The 20,616-nt window shown below is 64.9% G+C and overlaps 1 pseudogene; it reads left to right on the top strand.

Annotated features, from left to right (window-relative positions):
- Positions 1-5,388: 5,388 nt before the first annotated feature.
- On the top strand, positions 5,389-5,507 carry LOC120601770 (uncharacterized; annotated as a pseudogene).
- Positions 5,508-20,616: the final 15,109 nt, after the last annotated feature.

The following is a 20,616-nucleotide window of genomic DNA, read 5'->3' as shown; positions in this document are numbered from 1 at the left end:
GAGGTCTTCGGCTCGACGGTGGTCCCCTCCACGTGATTCTTCGCATGCTGGAGAAACGAAAATGACAGCTGTCTGTTGGCCTGGGTGGCTGGGCAGTGGCAGGTGACCTCTTGGAGAAAAGAGGAGTCGGGGGCCAACGACAGGTCAGGTTGCTGGGTGATGAGGAGAGTGAGGCGGGCTGGGCACCATGCAGGGGGCCCAGCAGGTGCCCTTAGCTCCAGGGGGAGCGGGGAGTGGGCTGGGGCCTGTGGGCAGCAGCGAGAAGCTGAGGGTGCTGGCGTCTGGAGGGCCCGTCCATTTCTTTCTCGCCAGGCCGCTGCCCGCTGCCCCCGGGCCTCGGCCTCGCCCCTCTGCCACAGGGGGAGGCCATCGAGACCACCAGGCTGTACGCGTAGATCCCTGATTGGCAGAAAGGGGGGAAGCGAATGAGTCGGCACTCTGGGCAGAGGATGGTAAGGTAGCCACCGTGTGGCAGCAAAGGTGCCCAAGCCTGTGGGACTCTGCTTCTGCCTGGCCTCAGCGAACAACCACGGGGTGCTGCCCACACCCGCCGCTGGGTCCTGTGGGACTGTCAGCACTGTGGGCGGAGTGGCCAGCCTTTCCCGGGGCCCCCGGAGCTGTCAGCAGCCACAGAGGGGAGATGGGGTCTCCTGGCCCGCCTCCCAGAGAAGGCTGCTCCCTGCACCCCAAGACACAAGCCCTCCACCTGCTGCTTGTCATGCCCAGCTCAGGCCCGGAGCCGCGCACGCGAGGGCCGCCCATTCCTGCCTGGGCCTGGCACAGCCACCCGGACACCTCCCCCCGGGCGCGCCTGGCTCAGGCCACAGCTGCGGGGTTGGGGACACCCGGCCACAGTCCCGCCCTCTCAGTGCGAGCCCCCCTCCCGCCTCCGCTTCTGGATCAGGCAGCAGCTGGGCTGGGGCTTAAGCCCCGTGTGAGACTTGAGAGCCACCTAGTCTGTCATCGTTGTGCTGGCGGTCACTGTGGATGGCGGTCACTGTGGTCCCCTCTTAGTCCTGCCGGACTGGGAGGCCCCTCGGGATGGGGTCGGTGCCCAGTTCCCTGATGGCAGGACGGCCACGCTCGCAGGCCGGTTTCCAGGCGGCGGTGGGCATGGCCGGGTCCCTGGCCCAGCACCGCTCCGTCCCCGAGGGCCGCCCGCCCACTACCCACGAGGTCACGGTAGCATTCCCACATCACGGAGCACAACACCTGCGGCCAGGGCCCTGCCCCGAGAGGGAACTTGTCCCCCGGCTGGGTCTCGGCTCCCACCGCATGAGTCCAGGGGGGCTGGGCAGGTGGGCAGGAGTCAGGAAGCCGGGGGGAGTGGCGGGAGGTGGGGGTAGGGCGCTGCAGCCTCGCTCCAGCTCCCGGGGCCTGGCCCTTCGCTCCTGGCCTCCCCTGCGGTGGACAGCTTCGGCGTCCTCTGCTCTCTCTGCCCTGAGGTTTGGGCTGGGGCTGAGGGGCCCGGTGCAGGGCCCGCGAGGCCTCCTTGGGCACTGCCTCCCCACGGGATGGTTTCTCTCCAGCTTGCTCAGGACACTTGGTTGCACGCGGCAGAAAGCCACCCTGGCCAACGGCATAGTGGAAAGCACACGCAGGGGCCCTGTAGCGGGTGCTGACCGCTCGCTGGTTCCCTCCTGAGCAAAGGACCCTGAAACCTGCGTTCAGACTCGAGTCTGGACCCAGCCACTGACCAGCCATGTGATTTGGGCTGTGACACCCGAGCTACTTTCTTGCGAGGAGAGGCCTGTTATGGAGTTGGCCCAGGGCCAAGAGGAATGGCGGGTGGGACGGTCCTCCTAGCTCTGGATTGGGCCAGCACCTGCCGGAGAGTCTGGATGACAAGGAGCAGGAGGCCAGGTGTGGGGACAGCTGCCTGCTGGGTGGTCGCAGTGCGAGGTGGCTCTGCTGCAGGCCGCCAGAGGCTCACGGAGCCTCCTTCCGAAGCTCCCACTCGAGGGAGGCGCTTCCGGGTCACAGGCGTGGACACTTATTGGCGAGGCAGAGGGTTCCACCTCAGGCGCACAGCCCAGAGGAGCTGTCCCCAAGTGCCAGCTGTCAGGACCTCGCCACTGGTCTGCCCGGCCTGCCCTACTCACCACCTCGGCCCTGGCCACTCAGAGTCAGGTCTAACAGCCCAGGATGTGGGATGGCCGCTGGCGGGGCCAGGGCACAGCGCGGCACAGGCGTGCCAGGTGACAGGGCAGGGCCATCGCTTCCTCAGGCTGCAGCATCACCCCGTTGTCCCCCCCCGCCACGCCACGCCCTCCATCAGCTGGACAGAAGCAGCCATGCTGGTTGGGGTGCCGTCTCCCCGGGACCTCTGAGCAGGTGTGGCTGGGCGAGCCTTCCCTGTTTGTGCCGCTTACTGCTGTGGCTGCCACCAGGACCACCCCTCCTGCTAGGGGTCCTGGCCTGTCTGGACCGGGTGGGCACGGACGTGTGACAGCAGGACAGACTGAGAGAGTGGGCTGCTTCCTCGCGCGTAAGAATGGACAGCTGTTTGCTGGGGCGTGTGGCAGAGACCAGAACTGCCCTTGTGCCGAGCCGGCTGGGGGCAGAGAAGAGAGGGCCATTGGAGTCATCTTGGCAGGGGGTGTGGGCTCGCCCACGTTTCCATCTCCTCGAGGAGTGACCCCACGGGCTGGAGGGCAGCACCCGCCCCCACTTCCTGCCTCTGGTCAGGGAGCGGTCAGGGATGCTGGGCCTGACCGCTTAGAAGACACGGGGCCAAGCGGGTCACCGGCTCCCAGGAGCTGGGGCTGCCGGCGGGCGCCTCCTCCTCTTCCCCAGAAACGGCCCTCCTCCCCTCCTCCCCTCGCCTGGGAACCCCGCCGTTGATGCGCCCCTCCCCAGTGGTGGGGGAGCAACGGGCTTCTCTGTTGGGCGTCTTTGGGAGACCCCCAGAGCAAGTTTCCAAGTAGACTGGTCACTTCTATTCACACGTGCCCCTCAGAATGTCACTGCCGACGGCTTCCCCTAATGTGCGCCCCATCCCGCTGGCAGGAAGAGGCGCAGGGTCAGAGGGCACTGGGCAGGCTGGGGACTCAGGAGCAGGGCGGGCGCAGAATCGGCAGCACGGAGAACACGTGGTGACTCTGCTGTGGGTGGCCGGGCCGCGCCCGGCTTCCAGCTCCGCCACACCCCTGCTGGGGGCAGTGGACTCCAGGAAGGTCCCTGGCACCCTGCTCAGCTCTTTGATCAGCAGAAGCCTGGGCAGGCCTCTCTCATCCGCGGCCGGCGGGGGAAGCCAGCTCCGAGCGGGGCTTGGTCACTCGCATGGGGCAGTGGGGCTGCGCCCCTTCTAGAGCTGGCACCTGCTTCTCAGGTGGGGGGACAGGGCTCCGGGCGCTCAGCTCTGCGCCTGGCCCGGCCCAGTCTGCCCTGTGCTGTCTTCCTGCCCCTCCTGGCGTTTTGGCTCATCCCCAGGAGGAAGGGGGAAGGCCAGACACGGCGTCCAGGCATGGTCTGGCATGTTGGGGCAACACGCTCCACACGCCCGGTGCACAGAAACACGTGTGCTCCGGTGCAGGGCCGCCAGCTCTCCCGCCCCCGCGTGGCTCTGCCTGCTCCCGACACCGCTTCCGACACCGCTCCCCACCTGCTCCGTCGCTGGCATCTTGTCTTCTTCGCCTTCGCCCATCTGCACGGCCAGGCTGACTGTCCCCAAGGCTGACTGTCTCCAAACCAGACTCAGTCGCAACCCGCAGAGGCGCCGCCTTCAGAATAAAGCAAGAAGCAAATGCCCTCGGCGGCCGAGCGCCGGGCCTTGCACGCCTCATCTTGCGACTGGCCGGTCCATCGAAACCAGCCCAGCTCCCGCCCTTCCCCAGACACCCCCGGTGCACCCCAGACCGTCCCCTCATCGTAGGGTCGGTCCCAGGGTGCTTCCAGCTGCAGAGGTTTGGGGCTACGGACTTGCGTGTCCACGCGGACGTGGCTCCTGCGACCGCACGGGAAGTCAGTCTGTCCCCTGGCGAGGCCTTCGCTGTCTCGTCATTGCTCTCGCCCAGACGGCGTGGACGGGCCTGGCTTCAGGGCTTGCTTGGTCCCCAAAACAGAGCAATTTCCAAGGAGCGGCCAAGTTCAAGGCACCCTGTGAAAACCCGGTGGGGGCCTGGCCCGGGATGGGGGCTGCCCGGGACAGCACCCCGACTTGCCCACGTCCCGCCAGGGCTCCACCACGTGGCCGGAGGACAGCCCGCTTTCCAGTCGCCAGTTTCAGGAAGAGACACACTAGCCTCTACATCGAAGCCACCACGTTGCTCTTTGGAAGTTGTGCTGCTGCTTAAAACTCGGAAGGTTTGGCCCAGCCAGACTCCCCGGGGGCCAGACTCCCCGGGCCAGGTGTGTGGCAGGTGGGGCTCTTGGCCGCCACACGCTCCCCACCCACTGCCCGGCACTGTGCCCTCAGCCTCAGCCCCGGGAACCCCTCGGGGGCTGGCCTTGGGGTTTCACTTCAGAGGGATGAGGTGGCACCCAGGCAGGTGGAGGGCGTCCGCAGCAGACGCAGGTCGACCGTCAAATACATGCAGCTGGGAAGAGCGACCCACGGGCCGCGTGTGTGGGCGGCGGTGTCAGCCGGCGGGGCGGCACCCTTGCGGACACCAGGCCCTTGCCCGGCCTGGCCCGCTGACCTCATCCCCTGACGCTGGCCGAGCCACGCCAGCAGGACGCCGAATTCCCCGCCACCTCCATTTCCTCACAGGAGAAGGGGGCTCGGAGCAAGGCTGTGTCCTGAATAGCCGCATAGGCTTAAGGACGGAAAACGGGTTTGGAGGGCTCATGCCGCCCGTTTTCAAAACTCACTGCAAAGCTGCAGGGATCGAAACAGTGTGGTAATGGTGTAAAAACGGGCGTGTCAACCAATGGACTAGAACAGTTACAAGCCGCATGCACCTCGGCCAACTGGCTTTCAACAGTGAGGAAACGAGCATGATTTTGACAAGAAGAAGGATCTTGACGATGGCAGAAACCATGGTTCCTTCAACAGACGGTGCTGGGACAACTGAGGTCAGACCCCCACCTCACGCCGCCCATCAGCGCAAGGTGCACCGCGGACCTGAATGGCACAGCTGCAGCTATAAAACTCGTAGAAGAAAGCATGGGGAAAGTCTTCGTGACCTTGGACTTGGCGATGGGTTCTTAGCTATGACACCGAAGGCACGAGCAACGCAAGAAAAGTCTGGATAAACTGGACTCGATCAAAATCGAAAACTCCTACACACCAAGGGACATAATCAAAAAAGTGAAAAGCCCACCCGCTGAGTGGGTAGGAGAGGTTTGCAGACACACCTCTGGGAAAGATCTACTGTCCAGAACGTGTATACAGTTCTACAAGTCGACAACGAAAGGTCAGACGACCCAATTAAAAGATGGATGGGGGTCTACGGCCACGCCGCCCTGAACGCGCCCGATCCCGTCTGACCGCGGAGGCTGAGCAGGGTCGGGCCAGGTGAGTACTTGGATGGGAGACCACCCAGGAAGACCAGGTGCTGTAGGCAAAAAAAAAAAAAAAAAATGGATGGGAGATTTGAATAGACGTCATTCCAAAGATGGCAAGCATGTGACCGCGAGCACAGGAAGTGATGTTTAATATCATTACTCATTAATCAAAACCGCCGTGAGATCCCATTTCACACCTGCTGGGTCGGCTACGTCGGAAGGTGGACTGTAATGAACGTCGCCAGGATGCAGTGCTCGGGCCTAAAGCGGTGCAGTCGCCGTGGCAGACGGACGGTTTGGCGGGTCCTGAAACAGCAAAACACAGAACCACCGTTTGATCGAGCCGTTCTACCGCCCGGTCTACACCCAAAGGACCTGGAAACAGGTGTGCAAACTCAACCCGCACACGCATGCTCACAGCAGCAGGCAGGACCCGCGGCGGCCAGAAGGGAAACAGCTCAAATGCCTGTCAACAGGTGAGCGGGTAAACTGAGGTATACTCGTGCAGCGGAGTATTATTCACCCACGAAAGGGGTGAGGCTCTGATTCGTGCTACACGGAACGTCGGGAACAGGGCATGCTGGTTGCCGGGCTGGGGGTGGGGTGGGGAGGGGCTTCTTGGTGGGTGACGACACGTCTGAGAGCTAGGGAGAGGTGGCGGCTGTGTGACGTCGTGAGTGTACTAAATGCCAGTGAATCGTACACTTTCAATGGCTCATTTAATGTTGTGTGAATTTTACCTCAATTAAAGAAAGAAAAACGGGGTTGTCGTGAGCGTACTTCCTGTGAGGACCGGCTCGGAGTGAGCCCCCGGAGCGCCTGCCCTCCCATCCCTGTCACGCGAAGACCTTCCAGATGGGCCTGGTGAGGGACACCGACCGCAGGTGCCCGATCCCACAGCGGTCCTCACTCCGCCTCGGCCCCTGACCGGACCTGCACCTGCATTTGTCGGGGAGAAGCTGGGGTCTGCCCCGCTCCCTGGGAGCCCCGGTTTCAGGGGGGACGGGAGCTGCCGGGGCTCCAGCCCCTGGAGGGACTCTGGGCTGAGGGCCGGGCTGCGATGCAATGACGCATTCGTAGCGTACAAAAGCAGCGTTGCAACGTCACATTGCCTCAGAGGCTTTCGTGAGCTCACCCTGAACGTGTTGCCTGCCATGGCAGACCGGTCAGGGACCACGGCGGGCCACCGAGCACTCGAGGGGAGTGGTCTCGGTGTTTATTACTTCATTCATCCATCCTTTAAGCCAGCAGCCCAGCCCGGGCCGGGCCAGGCCGGGCGGTGCCGAGGCCACAGGCGAGTGAGGCTGCGCCCCGTCACCCTACCCCCGCCGCCCCCACCGCTGGCTCCTTAGCGCAGGAACGTGGGGCGGGGAAGGGGCAGCGGCCTTCGCCCTGGCCTCTGGCTTAGGCCCCCTCGGCATGGGCTGGCCCTCGGCGGGGCGTCCGCACCCACTGCCCCACAGGCACCGGTCCAGGCCGACAAGGCTCCCGGGGTTTTGTCCCCTGCCTTGAAGACCCAGGCGTCCTGCTCCCTTGTCCTCCAGGGCCTGTCCTGTGGGGACGAGACACACCCCTCAAGGCTGTGCTAAGAATGACGCTCGGAGGGGTTGCCGGCCTTCGTGCTGTCCCCTCCCTGCCTCCGAAGGACTCTAGCCGGGGGCCCAGTTCCTGGCCGTAGGCTCCTTCCTGCCCTGCCTGCAGATTTTCCAGAAGGAGCTTTTCTCGCCAAACAGCCGTCTCTGCGTCTGCCCCTTCGAGCTGTCCACACTGGGCATTTTGGTTTGAATGCACTCGTGGAAAATGCACTTCAAATACCCCATCCGCTGGCCACCCCCCAGCCCCAGGGTTAGAAACACCCAGACCCACCGTGGTAGCTGGGGTGCGTGGACAGCGCCTCCATGTGCGGGCACCGGAGGGGGTTACGGGGACCCTGGGACCTACAGGGGACACGTGTTGGCACTGGCCACCTGGACGGTCAGATCCCCGGCCTTGGGGGGGGCAGTGTTTGCTGCCACCCCCGCAGAGCCGGCTGACATGCTGGGCAAGGAGGGCTGGATCTGCTTTGTGTGACCGACAACCGGAATTTAAAGCTTTCTAAAAACTTTAAAAAACCTTCCAGTAACGCATGTATATGGGATTGTCGAAACTTCAAATTCAGAAGCACACGAGAAAACAGGAAAGTCCCTAACGGCCACCACGCCCTCCGCCCGCCCGTGGAGCCTGACGCTGCAAGCTCGTTCTGTGGGCACTGCCCCCTCGGGGCCGTGCCAGACCGTGAGGCCTACCGGGCACACGTGGCGTGGCTCGTTTTCGGGGCCCACGTGCGTACCTGCGGTCCCCCGTCCTTTCCCGCCCGTTGCCCACGTTCTGAGGGGGTCCCCATGCTCCCTCTGCCCACGGCCGTGTCTTTTCGGACAAGGCACGTGGATGCCACGCCCGCGGCGGTGTGTGAGCGCACGTGGCTCGTGTGACACACGACTGGAAACACCCCCGCCGGGCTGCCGGGTGTGCACGTGTCTGCTTGAAACAGCGCGGGCCAAGCCGTCCTCCGCAAAGTCCGGGTCCCGCGAAGCCCCCGGTCACGCACGTGCTTGTGGTCGCCGACCTGGGGGCGACGGGTGCTCTCTCCCGGGTGCTCCCCGTGACGCGCCGTGGGCCCCGGGCGTCGACCGGTTCTCATAAACCCACCAGCCGCCGCGTGCTTTGCGGCTCCTCGGTCGTTCTGTGCTGATTCTGAAGAGCCCCGGACGGAGCCGAGGTCCGGGCCGGATCCGGCTGCCGGTGGCTCCGCCCCTGTCTCCAGCATGAGGTGCCGGAAGCCGGTCTATTCCTGTCCCGTTCTCTCCGGCCGAGACCAGCTGCTTCGAGGGCTAGTTTTACAGGACGTGTATTTCTTACTTTCCCAAAGCTCCTGGCTGCTCTTCCGAATGTGCTCCTCCGTGAGAACTTTGGGTTCGGCCTGTCAGATCCCATCAACCATGGGTGAGAACGGCCCTGGAGTGATATGTTAGTTCTGGGAGAACTGATTTTTTTTTTTCCCTCAAAATTGAGACTTTTATGCGTGTCAGAATTTTCCCTTATTCAGTTTTTTCCCCCCGCTTTTCAGTAAAGTTTTATCTTCTAAGCCTTTTATGTCGCTTGGATTTATTTTTAGTTTTTTTTTGGCTATTGTGAGCAGTGTTTTTGACAATATATGGTCACCGGTCATCGCTGCATCCGGGAGAGTTACTGACCATGGAATGTCAATTTTTTTTTTTTTTTGACCCCATAACTCTGCTCAGCTATCTAGCTAGTTCTGGCAGTTTCTCAGTGGCCCACTTCCTGACTTCCTGGTAGCACAGACAGTCAGTCATAAGCTGATCTTTTAATTTCCAAATACTTATGCCTTTCTTTTGAGGGTAGCACTGCCTTGACTGGGGTCCCCGACCATGTGGGTGAGTGATGAGCTGCTGTGAAAATGCGGGTTTGATGAAGGGGGTGCTTTTCGAGCGTCTCCGCTGATCGTGACGTTGGCTGGCGGTTTCTAGGAGAAATCGTCGTCAAGTTAGGGGGTCCCCTTCTTTCTCTGCTAAGAAGTTTCTTTTTAAAGTTCAGGAGGGGAGGACACGGGACTTTTCGGCGTCTGTTTCGAGGACCGTATCACTTTGCTGTGCGCTTCTTAATGCAGTGGGTTACATTTATGGGTTCACGGATGCCACGCGGCCTTTGCCACCAGCCTGCCTGAGGCAGAGCCCGTTCGACCCCTGCTGGCCCCGGTTTGCTGAGGTCAGTCCCCGGGCCCTTCGGCTCTGAGGGTCTGGCTGATTCTGCTCTGGAGCTCCCCTCCGGGCACTGAGCAGCTGTCGTCGTCCTTGAGACCGTGGGTAGGAGGGGCCCTGCGGGCCTCCGTGTCACCGTCCCCTGCCTTGTTCTGGCTGCTGTTTGCCTGGCAGTGATGACGGCGCCCGCAGGCCTGGCCTGCGAGTCCCACAGCCTGGCACATTCTCGGTATAGCCGTGCTGCCTCCCGCCCGCCTCCCGGGCTTCCCGTGGCCTGCTCAGTGTCCTCGGTCAGTGCCACCTGTGTCGCGATGGCTCTGTCCTGCTCAGGGAGCCTGGTGGCACGGCCTCTCCCAGGGTTACCTGGAACTGGGTGGGGGTCCCCGCCTGCTTGGGAGGACAGCTTCTGCACGACCGACTCACTTGAGCCTCGAGCATCCCGTGTCTGACGACTCCAAGCGGGCCGTGTCGTGACCCCCCAGCGGCCTGTGGACTCCCCTGCCACCACCTCGTGCAGCTGGTCATTTGCAGGGTTGCACCAGAAGGAGCTGGCAGGCCCCGGGCTGGAGGGCAGAGACGCCGCCCCTCCCGCAGGGCTGGCCCGGGCCCGGCTCTCCCGGTCGGTGTAGCAGGCAGGTCTCTGTGCCCTGGACAGATCCGCAGAGCAGGGCCTCGTGGGCGTGTTGGCGCACAAGGGCTCAGCACGGTGTCCGTCGGATCCTTGGCCTCTGAAGTGGACGGGCAGCGTGGAGGGCAGGGGCTCAGAGCCCCCAGGAACCCCTCGCGGGGAGGGGTTCTGGGCGGGCCTGTTCCTAACTTCCCCGAGAGCCCTCGTTGACAGATTAGGAATAAAACGAGGCAGAAAGCTGGGGCGCGGGGGCGGAGGCTCTGGACGGCCGTGCCTTCTCCAGACTGCGGTTCTGACACTCGGGTCGGGCGACCACGGTTCCCTTCTGATGCTCGGCGGTTTTGCTTTCTGTTTTTTTCTTCTTTAAATTATAGGAGGAAGGACAGCTTGGCGAAGGACAGCTCGGGACTTGCCAAGCCCAAACTATTTGAAAAAAAATCACGAGAGTTTGCCCATACTCTAAGAAATCTTTGATTCTACTTGAAATTTGAGGTCTGTGCAGATGTCTGAGGACAGCCTGGCCACTGGGGGGTGGGGGGAGTGGAGCCTGAGGCGGGCCCCCCAGGACTGCCGCAGTGTGGCCCAGGGAGGCGGCCGAGGGGGCACTCCACCCGCGGCCCCCCACATCATCTGCGCCGGCCTCCGGCGAAGGAGGTGGAGGTCGTGGAGACACCGGCAGACGCCGCTGCCCACACCGCCCCCCCGACGCAGCCGTCGGTGTCCAGAGGAGCAAGCAGGCGACGGCCGGCCCTCCAGACGTCCGGGACGCCCTGGGCAGCTCTGGGAGGTGCGGGTCCAGGGTGGGGTTTACCCGGCCCTCACGAGACCGCCCTCCCTCCCCACCAGTGGCAAGCCTGGGGTCCCCAACACCACGCTGAGCTCCATCGCTCCCTGGAGAGACACAGCTCACCGAAGCTGTTAAGCATGGGGTTCCAGCGACTCCCAGGGGGAGGAGGAGACAGACTCGGGCCAGCGCACAGGCCCCGGAGAGACCCCGACTCGAAGCTTCTGCTGTCCTCTCCGTGCGGTGACCCAGGATGACCCAGGATGGCACTGCCAGCCAGGGCTCCCCGGGGCCCTGTGTCCAGTGTACACCGGGCATCCTTGGCCAGGCACCGTTGACTGACTGGCCGTCAAGCAGCCATCCTCCATCTGCAGCCCCTCCTGAGACCTCTTGACCCGAAGTCCTCACCTGAAGCACAGGTCACTAGGGGTGGCCGAGGCCCCCTACCGAGCGGAAGTCCTGGGGGCTCCGAGTTCCCGGAAGCCCAGGGTGGAGGTCGGGTTGCGCCCTCGCCACCTGGGCCCGGGCACGGGCACCTTTCTCCAAGCCCCTGCCCACGAGGTCCCACCGCCTGCCTGCCTCGGGGTTCCCCTGGGCGAGCGACAGGGAGCAGAGACCCCTCGGGGCCTGCATGGGTGCCGGGGGCCCCAAGGGTGGGCAGGGCTTGGCCATTGTCCAGGGCAACCATGGGTTCCGTATCTCTGAGGCAGGAGCAGGCCCTGGGCCCCCAGCCAGCCTCCTCCCAGCCCCAGACACACAACTGGGGCTGCCCCAGGCCACTGGCTCCCTGATGCCAGACCCCCAGACCCTGAGAAAGAGGGAGCAGCAGAAGCAGGTTGTTTTGGAATCTTCTGGAGTGAGGCTCGATCCACCCTGCATGATTGATGACAGCGCTGGGGGCTGCCTGCCAGACCCCGCCCTGCCCCGCCCCTGCCCGAGGCACAGGCAGCCCCGGCCCCACTGGGGATGGGCAGGGAGGGCCTGCGCACCCCGCTGCCCTCGGCCTCGCCCCGACCAGCTCGGCCTGTCTCCTTCAGCTGCAGCTGAGGTCTGGCTGCAAACTTTGCTTTTAGCAGAAAACGCTTAATTAACAGAGCAACTTACAGACCCTGCCTCAGTCTATAAAATGGAAGAGCCGGAAGCCCTGGCTGTTTCAGGGAGGGGCCCTGGCTCAGTGAGGGGACAGTGAGGGCTCCCCACAGAGAGGGGACAGTGAGGCCTCGCACACTTGCAGATTTTGGGGCAGGCCAGGCAAGTCCCACAGCTGGGTCCAGGTCGGCAGGCTTCACGTCTCGGGGCGCCTCCTCCTCCAGGAGCCTCGGTTCTGCTCCGAGGCCTTTGCCTGCTCGGGTCACCCCGTCCCCTTCCACGGGGGGCCGTCTCTCCGGGAAGAACACTGACCCCATGCACGTGACGTGACGCCCTCACAGCAACCAGGTTACTGTCCGAGTCACCGGGGACTACATTTCAGCCGACGGGCACAGAAAACTGACCGTTGCCCCAGGCCGCTGGGGAGGGGACTGGAATCCTCGCCCCGCCTGGCCTCCTCACGGATCCTCGCTTCTCACACCGGGGTGGCCATCCGACGGTCAGGGCCAAGAGGGAAGGGGGCGGGGGGAGGCCCATGCAGGTCCTGGCCGTCCCAGGATGTGGCTTGAGAGCCTCTCCCTGCGGCGGTGACCGTGGGCTCGTCCTGCACGGACCCAAAGACCCACGTCCTCCAGAGGCCTCCGAGCCTGGGGTGGAGGCCCACGCTCACCGGCCACGCGGCTGGTCAGGGGAGGGCCGAGCCCGAGGCCGGTGTCCGGATTAACGCAGATCCTTCCGCCGCCACCTGCCCACGGTGGCCGTGAGAGCCGTGTCCCCCCTCACCCCACCCTCCCAGGGCCGTGGGCGGCTTTGGACTTGGCCAGCAGCGCTGGCCCCAGCCAGGGTGGTCTGGCCCCCTGCGATGCTTCTGTTCCCAGCCACCAAGGTGGACGGCCATCGTCTGGCAGTGCTGGGTCCCAGCGCCTGTCCAGTCTGGTCTCTTGCCCCCTCAGAGCAGCAGCGGCGGGGAGCCCAGCCCGCCAGCCCCTCAGCGTCCAGGCCCCTCAGTCAGACCTTGATGCTTAAGGGACAGAGCCAGTCTGCCCAGCATGGGGCCTTCGGAGCTTGGGGACTGATCTCTGAGTTACTTGCAAACCCCAGCCTTGCGCTGGCCTGGATTCCTGCTCACAAGGTGATGAGGTGGTGACAGACCCCTCCCCTGTGGCCAGTCTTGTCCCCCCTCCCCCAACCCCCCTGCCCCATCAGCACAGCCTGAGGCCTGGAGGGAAAGGGCAGCCACCTCCCGGCCCCCAGCAAAGGCTGGTCATCAGGACGGGGCCTCAGAGGGCAGTGCCCAGCGAGGGCGGGGAGGGGACACGCAGCCCCCATGGAGGATCTGGGACGCCATGGCCCTGCGTAGCCCCTCGAGCCACGTGGCCCCAGGCAGGGGTCTCAGCGCCCAGCTCCCCCGGCCTCCGGCGGGCCTGGGACCTGCGTCAAGCCAGGAAGCAGGACTGAGCTGGCTCCGAGCAGACCCCAGACCCCCGGGGCCCTCACTCGTTCATTAGAACGTCAGCCGTTTTCTGCTTATCTGCTCCGCTTTGCCAAAAGGGCATATGTGTCTCATCACTCCCCACGGGGCTGTCACGGTCACCGTCACCGTCACTGTAGGATCTTAGCTCCACAGCCGTCTTCCCACCTCGGCTCCCCGGGGTTGGCTCCGAAACCATGATTTTGGAGGCTTCTTCTTGTCATGGTGGATTTTGGAGGCTTCTTCTTTTGCTTCATCCAAAGCAGAAGCAAAGTCCCCCAGGCAGCCGACCTGCGCCAGCCCGTTACGGCTCCTAGGAAAGGCCTCCTTGCCCCAAGACGTAGGTGTCGAACGCGCTTGCGTGTCGCCGCCTGCATTGACAGCTTTGCTTTTTGGCGTCACGCGTGATATCGGCCCAGCTGGCTCTGGCCGTCCTGGCGTCGGTCGCTGACATGCTGCCGTGCGTCTGGTGGCCTCGTCCAGCCACTTATCTGCTTACGCGCGCGATGGCACCACACAGTTTCAATTACGGTGCTTCGTGTTCTCATTTAAACGTTTGCTTTTCTGTTTAATGCATTTTACTGGTGTTTTTCTCGGAAGGACGTTAACGTTTCAGATGAAGTCACGGATAACTGGTGTCTTTCCGTCATTGAATCCGTCTACACAAAGGCCGTCAGCTGGCCTTTCCATTTATTCAAAATAGATCTGTCTCACATGTGTGGTTTTCAACTTTCTTCGTGTAGAATTTTTACGCGTCTCTGAGTTTCCATCCGGGACTCGGTCAGTTTTGCTGCTGTTTGGAATGCGAACGTCGCTTCGGCGCCGTCGTCCACATGTATCATTTCTCGCGTGCGTGGAAGTTTCAGGGCTCTGCGCCTCATCCCTGAACTCGCTCCCCGTGCGGAGCTCGGTCACCACCCTCTCCTGCTCCCAGGTGCATGGTCACCTGGCCAGCATCGCCACCCTCTTTCCCGTCCGACCCCCGGTTTCTTTCCCGTTCTCGCCGCCCTGGCCAGCGAGAGCCGGGGCCACACCCGTCTCGCTCGGGTCTCAGGGACGAAGGCCCATGTCCCCGGCAGGCACGCCGCCCCTGTGGGCCCAGGCAGGGGTCCGTGCCAGGCGAGGGGGCTTCCCGCCGGTTCCTGCTTCGTCGCCGTTTTGAGCTGTGAGGGCTCCGGACGTCCCCCGAAGCCTTGCCCCACACCGGCGACTGTGCCCGTTGGAGCCCCCCGCGGGCCCGCTCCTTGTGGGTGAGCCGAGAGATCTCGGGGAAATGCAGTCTGGGCTTCCCCGGCGGCTGGGGGGCGCCCACACCCCTTGGCTCGTGGCCCCTTCACCCCGCGTCTGCTCTGTCCTCGCACGCTCTTCTCTGATCCCCCAGATCAGATGACGCGGGACCTGCGAGTGACCCCAGACCATCCACCACCTCGGGACCCTCCCCTTGCAAAGTCCCTGCCTCACCTGCGGGGACAGGGTCACAGGTACCGGGGCAGAGGGCGTGACTGTCCTGGGGGCATCGCTCCATCTGCCTCAGGGGCTGTCACCCGTAGGGCCACTAAGAACATTCTTGTGTCCTTGTGGGAGGACACCCCAGGGCTGGGGCCGCTGGGTCAAAGGTGTGTTCAGCTTCCGGGCCGGGGGGCCTCGGGGACATGGCTCTGGGATGTGGGGACGTGGCTGGGCATGTGCCGGGCTGTCCCCCGCCAGCGGGCGGCCGCCGGGGCTGACTCCGCACCTGCAGCAGGCGAGCGTGAGGAGCAGCCGCCTGGCCTCGTTCTCCGCCGCCTCCCCTGCCAGCAGCCCGGCTCCTTGGATGCCCGTGCCCGTGCTGGCCGGCGGGGCCCTGTCTGGGCAGGCACACGGCCCCACGTTCCAGGCTGTGGGGCCCTGAGGGCAGGGGTGGGTGTGGGTGCAGCAGCTGCAGGGACCAGGGCTGGGCCACCTGCCTGTCTCCAGCCTCAGGCTGGCCTTTGATCTCAGGCTCCGCCCACTGCCCTCAATCCTCAGGTACAGACACTGAGGCCAGAGCCAGGGGCCACGTGGGAAGCGGGCAGGGGTCTCTGGGACCTGGTCCAGCACCCTGCTGGCCTCGCCTCAGGGGACAGGTCCCCGTCCTTCCCCATGGGCCCGCGCCCCTTTCCCGCTCAGGGGGCCAGCTGTCGGGGGACGGCACAGCCTGGCTGGCTTCTGCCCGTGCAGCTGGGGGCCCGCCTGGGCGGGGGGGCCGGGCTCTGCACTCTGGGGCACGGTTCTCGGTGTCTCATTAAGGATCCAGGTCTGAGAAGAGCTGGAGGAGAGGCTGAGCCCGGGCGGGAGCCAGAACCCCCCAGGCGGCCGCTGGCACCAGCGTCACCATGCAAGGTGGCCTGGGTACCCCTCATCCTCCAGGCTGGGGCTCTGGGGACCGAGGTCGTTCTTGAAGCTACACTCCCATGAAAGAACGGGGGGCCGGAGGGGACTCGGGTCTGAGCCCTGGGCCACGCAGCTGGTCTGGGGGCCTCGGCCGACGGCAGCTGTGACCACTCTGTCGAGCGAGGTGTTTGGAGGGGCGTCCTGTGTTCTCCCCGGGTGCCCCACTTCTCATTAGGCGACACCAGCATGCAGGGCGGCCTCGGGTCCCCCTCCACCGGGCCCGGCGCCCCGAGGCGGGGGCCAGCTCCGTGTCTCAGGGTTTGGGAGGCGGGTCTGTGTCTCCTGTTTCTGCCTCTGTGCACGCGTGACTTAGCAGCCACTTGTGAAATGCATTTCTAGCGTCCGGAAGGACCTCTGAAGTCCTGCGGAAAAGCAAAGAAAAAACCGGTGGACAGAGACGTCCGCTTCGAAACCTGCAAATTTTGAATGCGTGTGTTTGGGCGAACACAGCGGGACGGAGGCCGCTGCCGGTGGGCGAGATGCTTGCGAGCCGCGGGCGAAGCAGCAGTTCACAGTCCTGACCCACGGGGACGGTCACCGGTCAGCAAGGCGATGCACACCTGCGGTCAGCATCGCGGACGACGTGCACGGCCCACACGGGGACCCACGGCGGAGGCCAGCAGCCTCGTTCCAACTAGACACAGTGACATGTTCCAAATGGTGCCGACGGTGATTTCTGGAGGATTCCAATTCTTTCTCTGTGATTATACTTTTTCGTAATTTCTAAATCTCCTGTATTTTCTTTACACCAAGAAAAGGAGGTACGGCACGTATGTGACGGGGTGTCCTCCCGTCCCCCGGGCACAGCCGGACCTGTGAGTCCTTGAGCCGCTCGGCCCAGGCCGTGTGCAGGCGGCACCTCCTGGTTGGTGCTCTGAGAGCTGGGGCAGCTCTGGGGGACACTGTCCAATTGGGGTCTCATGGGCACAGGCCGGGAGTCCCGCCCAACACCCAGAGCACCGAGTCTGTCCCCCAGCGCTTGTCACCCCCATGCTGGTCCCCCGTACGTCCCCCAGATAAGAGCCAGCTCATCCTACGGCACCCGCGGGTCTCAGGAGGTTTCCGAGAGCTGGGACCTGGGCTCCGGCCGCATCTCACATGCCCAGGGGTGCTCGGCCGAGATCGGGGTCCACAGACCGGGCTCGGTCCTGGTTCCCCCTTCTCCTGGCTGTGGCTCTTGGGCAAGTTGCCAACTCTCCCTGAACGTCCATTTCCTCATCAGAAAAAGAGGTTGGGAAAAGCTGCCTTCGAGGGTGGTTGAGGCCAGTGGGTGACGTAGTGGGTGGCGGTGGCTACAGTGCCTGGTGCTGGCTCACGGGGAGCAGGGCTTCTCGGCCAAGGAGCCCGTTAGAACAGGCACGTGGCTGCTAGTGGCCGAGGTCCGACAGCGGCGACTCAGAACTCTGGGGGCCAATTCTCTCAAGCCAAAGTCTGGGGGGCTATGCGGTAGCCCCAGGGTCTCGTCGGGGCCCGGGCTCCCTGTCTTGCTGCTGTGCCATCCTCAGCAAGGGCCTCCATGCTCACGGCTGCCTCGTGGTCCGATGTGATTGCTGGGGCTCCCTCCTTCGCATCTGCCTTCCGGGCAGGAGGAAGGGAACGGGCCCAGGGCCACGGGGCTGGCCTCCCTCGGGAGCTCCCTGGGAAGCCCCGGGGTGTGGTTCTGCTTTTCTCACGCAAGTGTCCTTCACGCAGGGGGGCTGGGAGATGTCTGCCCCCCTCGGTCAGGTTCTGTGCTGAGGGCGGAGGGAGCAGGGACATGGGGGGCACTGAGCAGTGTCTGCCACTGCCGCCGCTGTCACTGAGGAGTGACCCCAGCACTGGGGTCGCGGGCACAGTGGGCAGGCAGAGCTGCTGGGGATGGGGCGGGGGCCCTGCCGGGAAGGCGGTGGCCCAGGCGGGGGCCCGGGAACGGGGTTCCGCACACACTGGGTCCTGCAGTCCCACGAGATCCCCAAGGCCAGCAGGCATCGCTGGCTCCACCCCACACACAGGGTTCAGAGAGGTCGAGCAGCTGGCCCGAGTGACTCAGCTGCCCAGCGGTGGGCTGACATCACCCCGGCCCCCTGACACCTAATCCAGCTCGCGCCCCAGGCTCCCCCCACCCCCGCCTGCCCCTTCGGCCACAGTCGACCGAGGCTTCGAAGGTCTCTCAGCCGAGTCCTCAGCCTGCAGCTGCTCCCACCCCCCACAGGCTTGGCAGGGATGCTGGGCGAGGCCGCCTCCCCTACCGGCTCCAGCCGCGCTGGCTGTCTTGGGGTGGGCGTTGGGGGGGAGGCCGTGCTGAGGACCTCAGCATTAGCGTTGTCTCCTCCCCGTGTCCCCAAGCTCCCGGCCCCAGAGGCAGAGTCGGGGTGGCAGGAGGATGGGCCTGGTCACTTGGGGGCTGGTGGACAAGTGAGTGGCCTGTCAGGAGGGCGTTCGGGTGCAGTGGAGGGCGGCGCCTGCCTGGCCTCACAGGACACCGGCCCAGCAGCCCCTGGGGGCTACGTGACGTGGGTTGTGCTGGCCCTGCAGCCTGACCCTCAGCCTCTGGAGCCTGTTTCTTGTCCCTGCTCTGTGATGTCCCATCTCCCTTGGGAGAGCTGACCCTACGGTCCCTGAGCCTCGGCTACCTGCCTCCTCCAGGCGCCAGGCAACGCCAGCCTCCGACTCAGCACCACTGTCCCGAGGCCATGAGGCAGCCTGTGCAGGCTGTAGGTCACAATCCTGTGCGTTGGTTGCCGCCGTGATTCAGATGCGCTGTAGAGCATCTGGCAGAGCGGACGAGCAGCCGGGCCCAGCGGGGCGGGCGTCCTGGGCGCTCGCTGCCCATCCTCGCCCCGACGAGGCTCTACTCTGCTCCTGCGGGCGACAGGCCTCAGCTCCCTGGCCTCCTCCCTAAGTGTCAGTAGGACAGCACCAAGGACCGTCACACCCAGCAGGTCGGGCCCTCTGGAGCATCTCGGGGGCTGGGGTTTTGGGGTGACACTGGGCTGGGCTCCCCCAAGTGGTTCAAGGAGGCAGGAGAGGGATGGCATTGCCTGTGCTCACCGTGAAGTGCAGACAAGGGCGGCCGGGGGCGGGGGCTGCTGAGCCCGCCTGGCCCCCGGGGACGAGATGGGCAGGCGGGCCGAGCCGCCCAGGACGGGCCTGGGGGGGACCTGCAGTGGAGATGGCCGCCCCCCAGACCGCGCTCCCTCCTGGCCCCGGGAAGGGCACGTCTACTCTCCAGCGCCCTCCCGAGGTGGCGTGGGGTGACTTCCTGGACCTTCTGACGGCACCCCCGTCTCCCCAGGAGTCTGTAGGGTGACGTGCCTGCCCCTCCCACCATCGCCCCCACCCAGGCACGGAAGGCTGTCCTTGCGTCCAGACCCGCTGAAGCCACCGCCAGCGTCTGTCCCTCGTCGCCGCCCCAGCTGCTGGGGCGGGGGTGCCCCCCGAGTTCTGCCAGCAGCCACCCAGCAGGGCAGCGAACCAGCCTTGTGCAGGGCGCTGCCGGGCGCGACCCACGTGGCCTCCTCGCCGGGCTGGCGCGCAGTCCCAGGAGCCCTGCCAGGCGGGCCTGGGCGCGGACTTCAGGGAGGCGCCGGCAGCTCCCTCCCCTCGGTTGCTCAGTGGGCGTGGAGGACAGAGCAGGTGACTTTCTCCACGAGACCTGTCTGTCCACCAGGGCACGTCCGTGGCCCCGCGTGGCCAGCCCTGGACGTTCTGGGCAGCACGCAGGGTGGTGCTGGCGCCGGGCCGGCTCGCCTGTGTCCGCGGGATCCTGCACCCGCCCTGCCCCGTCGCCACTCCTGCCGTCCCCGGGGTTGGGGCTCTCACGTCCCCAAACGGCCTCCCCACCTGCGCATGCTCTGGAGCCCCTGCTCCCGTGTGACGGACACTTCCACACTTTTGGCTTTCGATGCGGCAATTTCTCATCGTGTCGACACTGCCCTAGGGTGTTTGCGACAGCTCAGCCGCGTGGCCTCTGGTCAGGTGAGGGCCACGAGCAAACGACTGGACACTCCATGATGCTCCTTGGGATGGCTATAGTTGTATGGAAGCTTCCAGAAAGTCTCCCCAGAGCTCAGTCTTGTTTTACCTTCCTGAGCGGTCTCCTCGAGGAGGAGGGTCCTTCACCCACGGGTTCCTTCCTCCTGTGTCCAGACATGGCGGCCTGGCAGGAGGACTCCGCAGGGGCTCCCCCTCTGCCCCGCCCCCCGCACGTCCCCCAGCGAGGTCCCCGCCAGAGACCCTTCAAGGCAGCTCTGCCCGGGGTCCCCTCCAAAGCCCCTGGCAACTCAGCGTCCAGGGCGGGGAGTGTGGGAGGTATGCTGGACCCTGGCACGGGGACTCAGACCTCATAGCATCGGGCAGCTCCAGGCAAGTGTCCCGCATCCCACCTGGGGCCTCGGGTGTCCAACATGAGCTGCGATCTATAAGCCTGATCTCCAGCTCCTCCCTTTGTGGCTGGGTTCAGGGCCTGACGGGCTTCCCGGGGAAGTGGGGCTCTGGGCTCTGAGGATGGTGTGTGCTGGTTCCCAGAATCCCGTCTCCATGGCGAGGCCTCTGTAGGACCACCGCCTACTCTTGGTCCCTTGGTGACCCCTCTCGGGCGGGCCGCCCTCCCCCATGGCTTCGGGACCGCCCCCTGCTGAGGACGCCACACCACCCTCTTGCCCACCCCCCACCCCCGACGGGGAGCCCTCCCGCCATCCTGCCCAGCCTCATGTCCTGCCCTGCAGAGGCCTGGTCCTCTCCGCCTGCTCGCTGCTCAGCCCCGGGCCGGGCCCCACCCCGGGCCTCTCCATGCTGCGGCTGGACAGGTCCTCCCGAGATGCCAGTGCGGTCAGTCCTACGCCTGGGCCACCCTCAGGACACAGTCCTGTGTCGACCTTCGTAACCAGGGCCAGCCCAGCCTGGCCTGACGCGCCCTGGGGCGCTGTGGACCACGAGGGTCCTGCCTTTGCCTCTGCTGCCAGCGCCCGGTGAACGTCCAGGCAGCACGGCCACCCCCTGGGCCTGACTCGGGGCCTTCCTCATGCCCGACGCCCCCGCCGGCGTG

This window comes from Pteropus medius, unplaced genomic scaffold, assembly GCF_902729225.1.
Source record: "Pteropus medius unplaced genomic scaffold, Ma_sr-lr_union100, whole genome shotgun sequence".
NCBI classification, from domain to species: Eukaryota; Metazoa; Chordata; class Mammalia; order Chiroptera; family Pteropodidae; genus Pteropus; species Pteropus medius.
The sequence above is the reverse complement of the archived record's forward strand: the minus strand, read 5'-3'. Positions and strand labels throughout refer to the sequence as shown.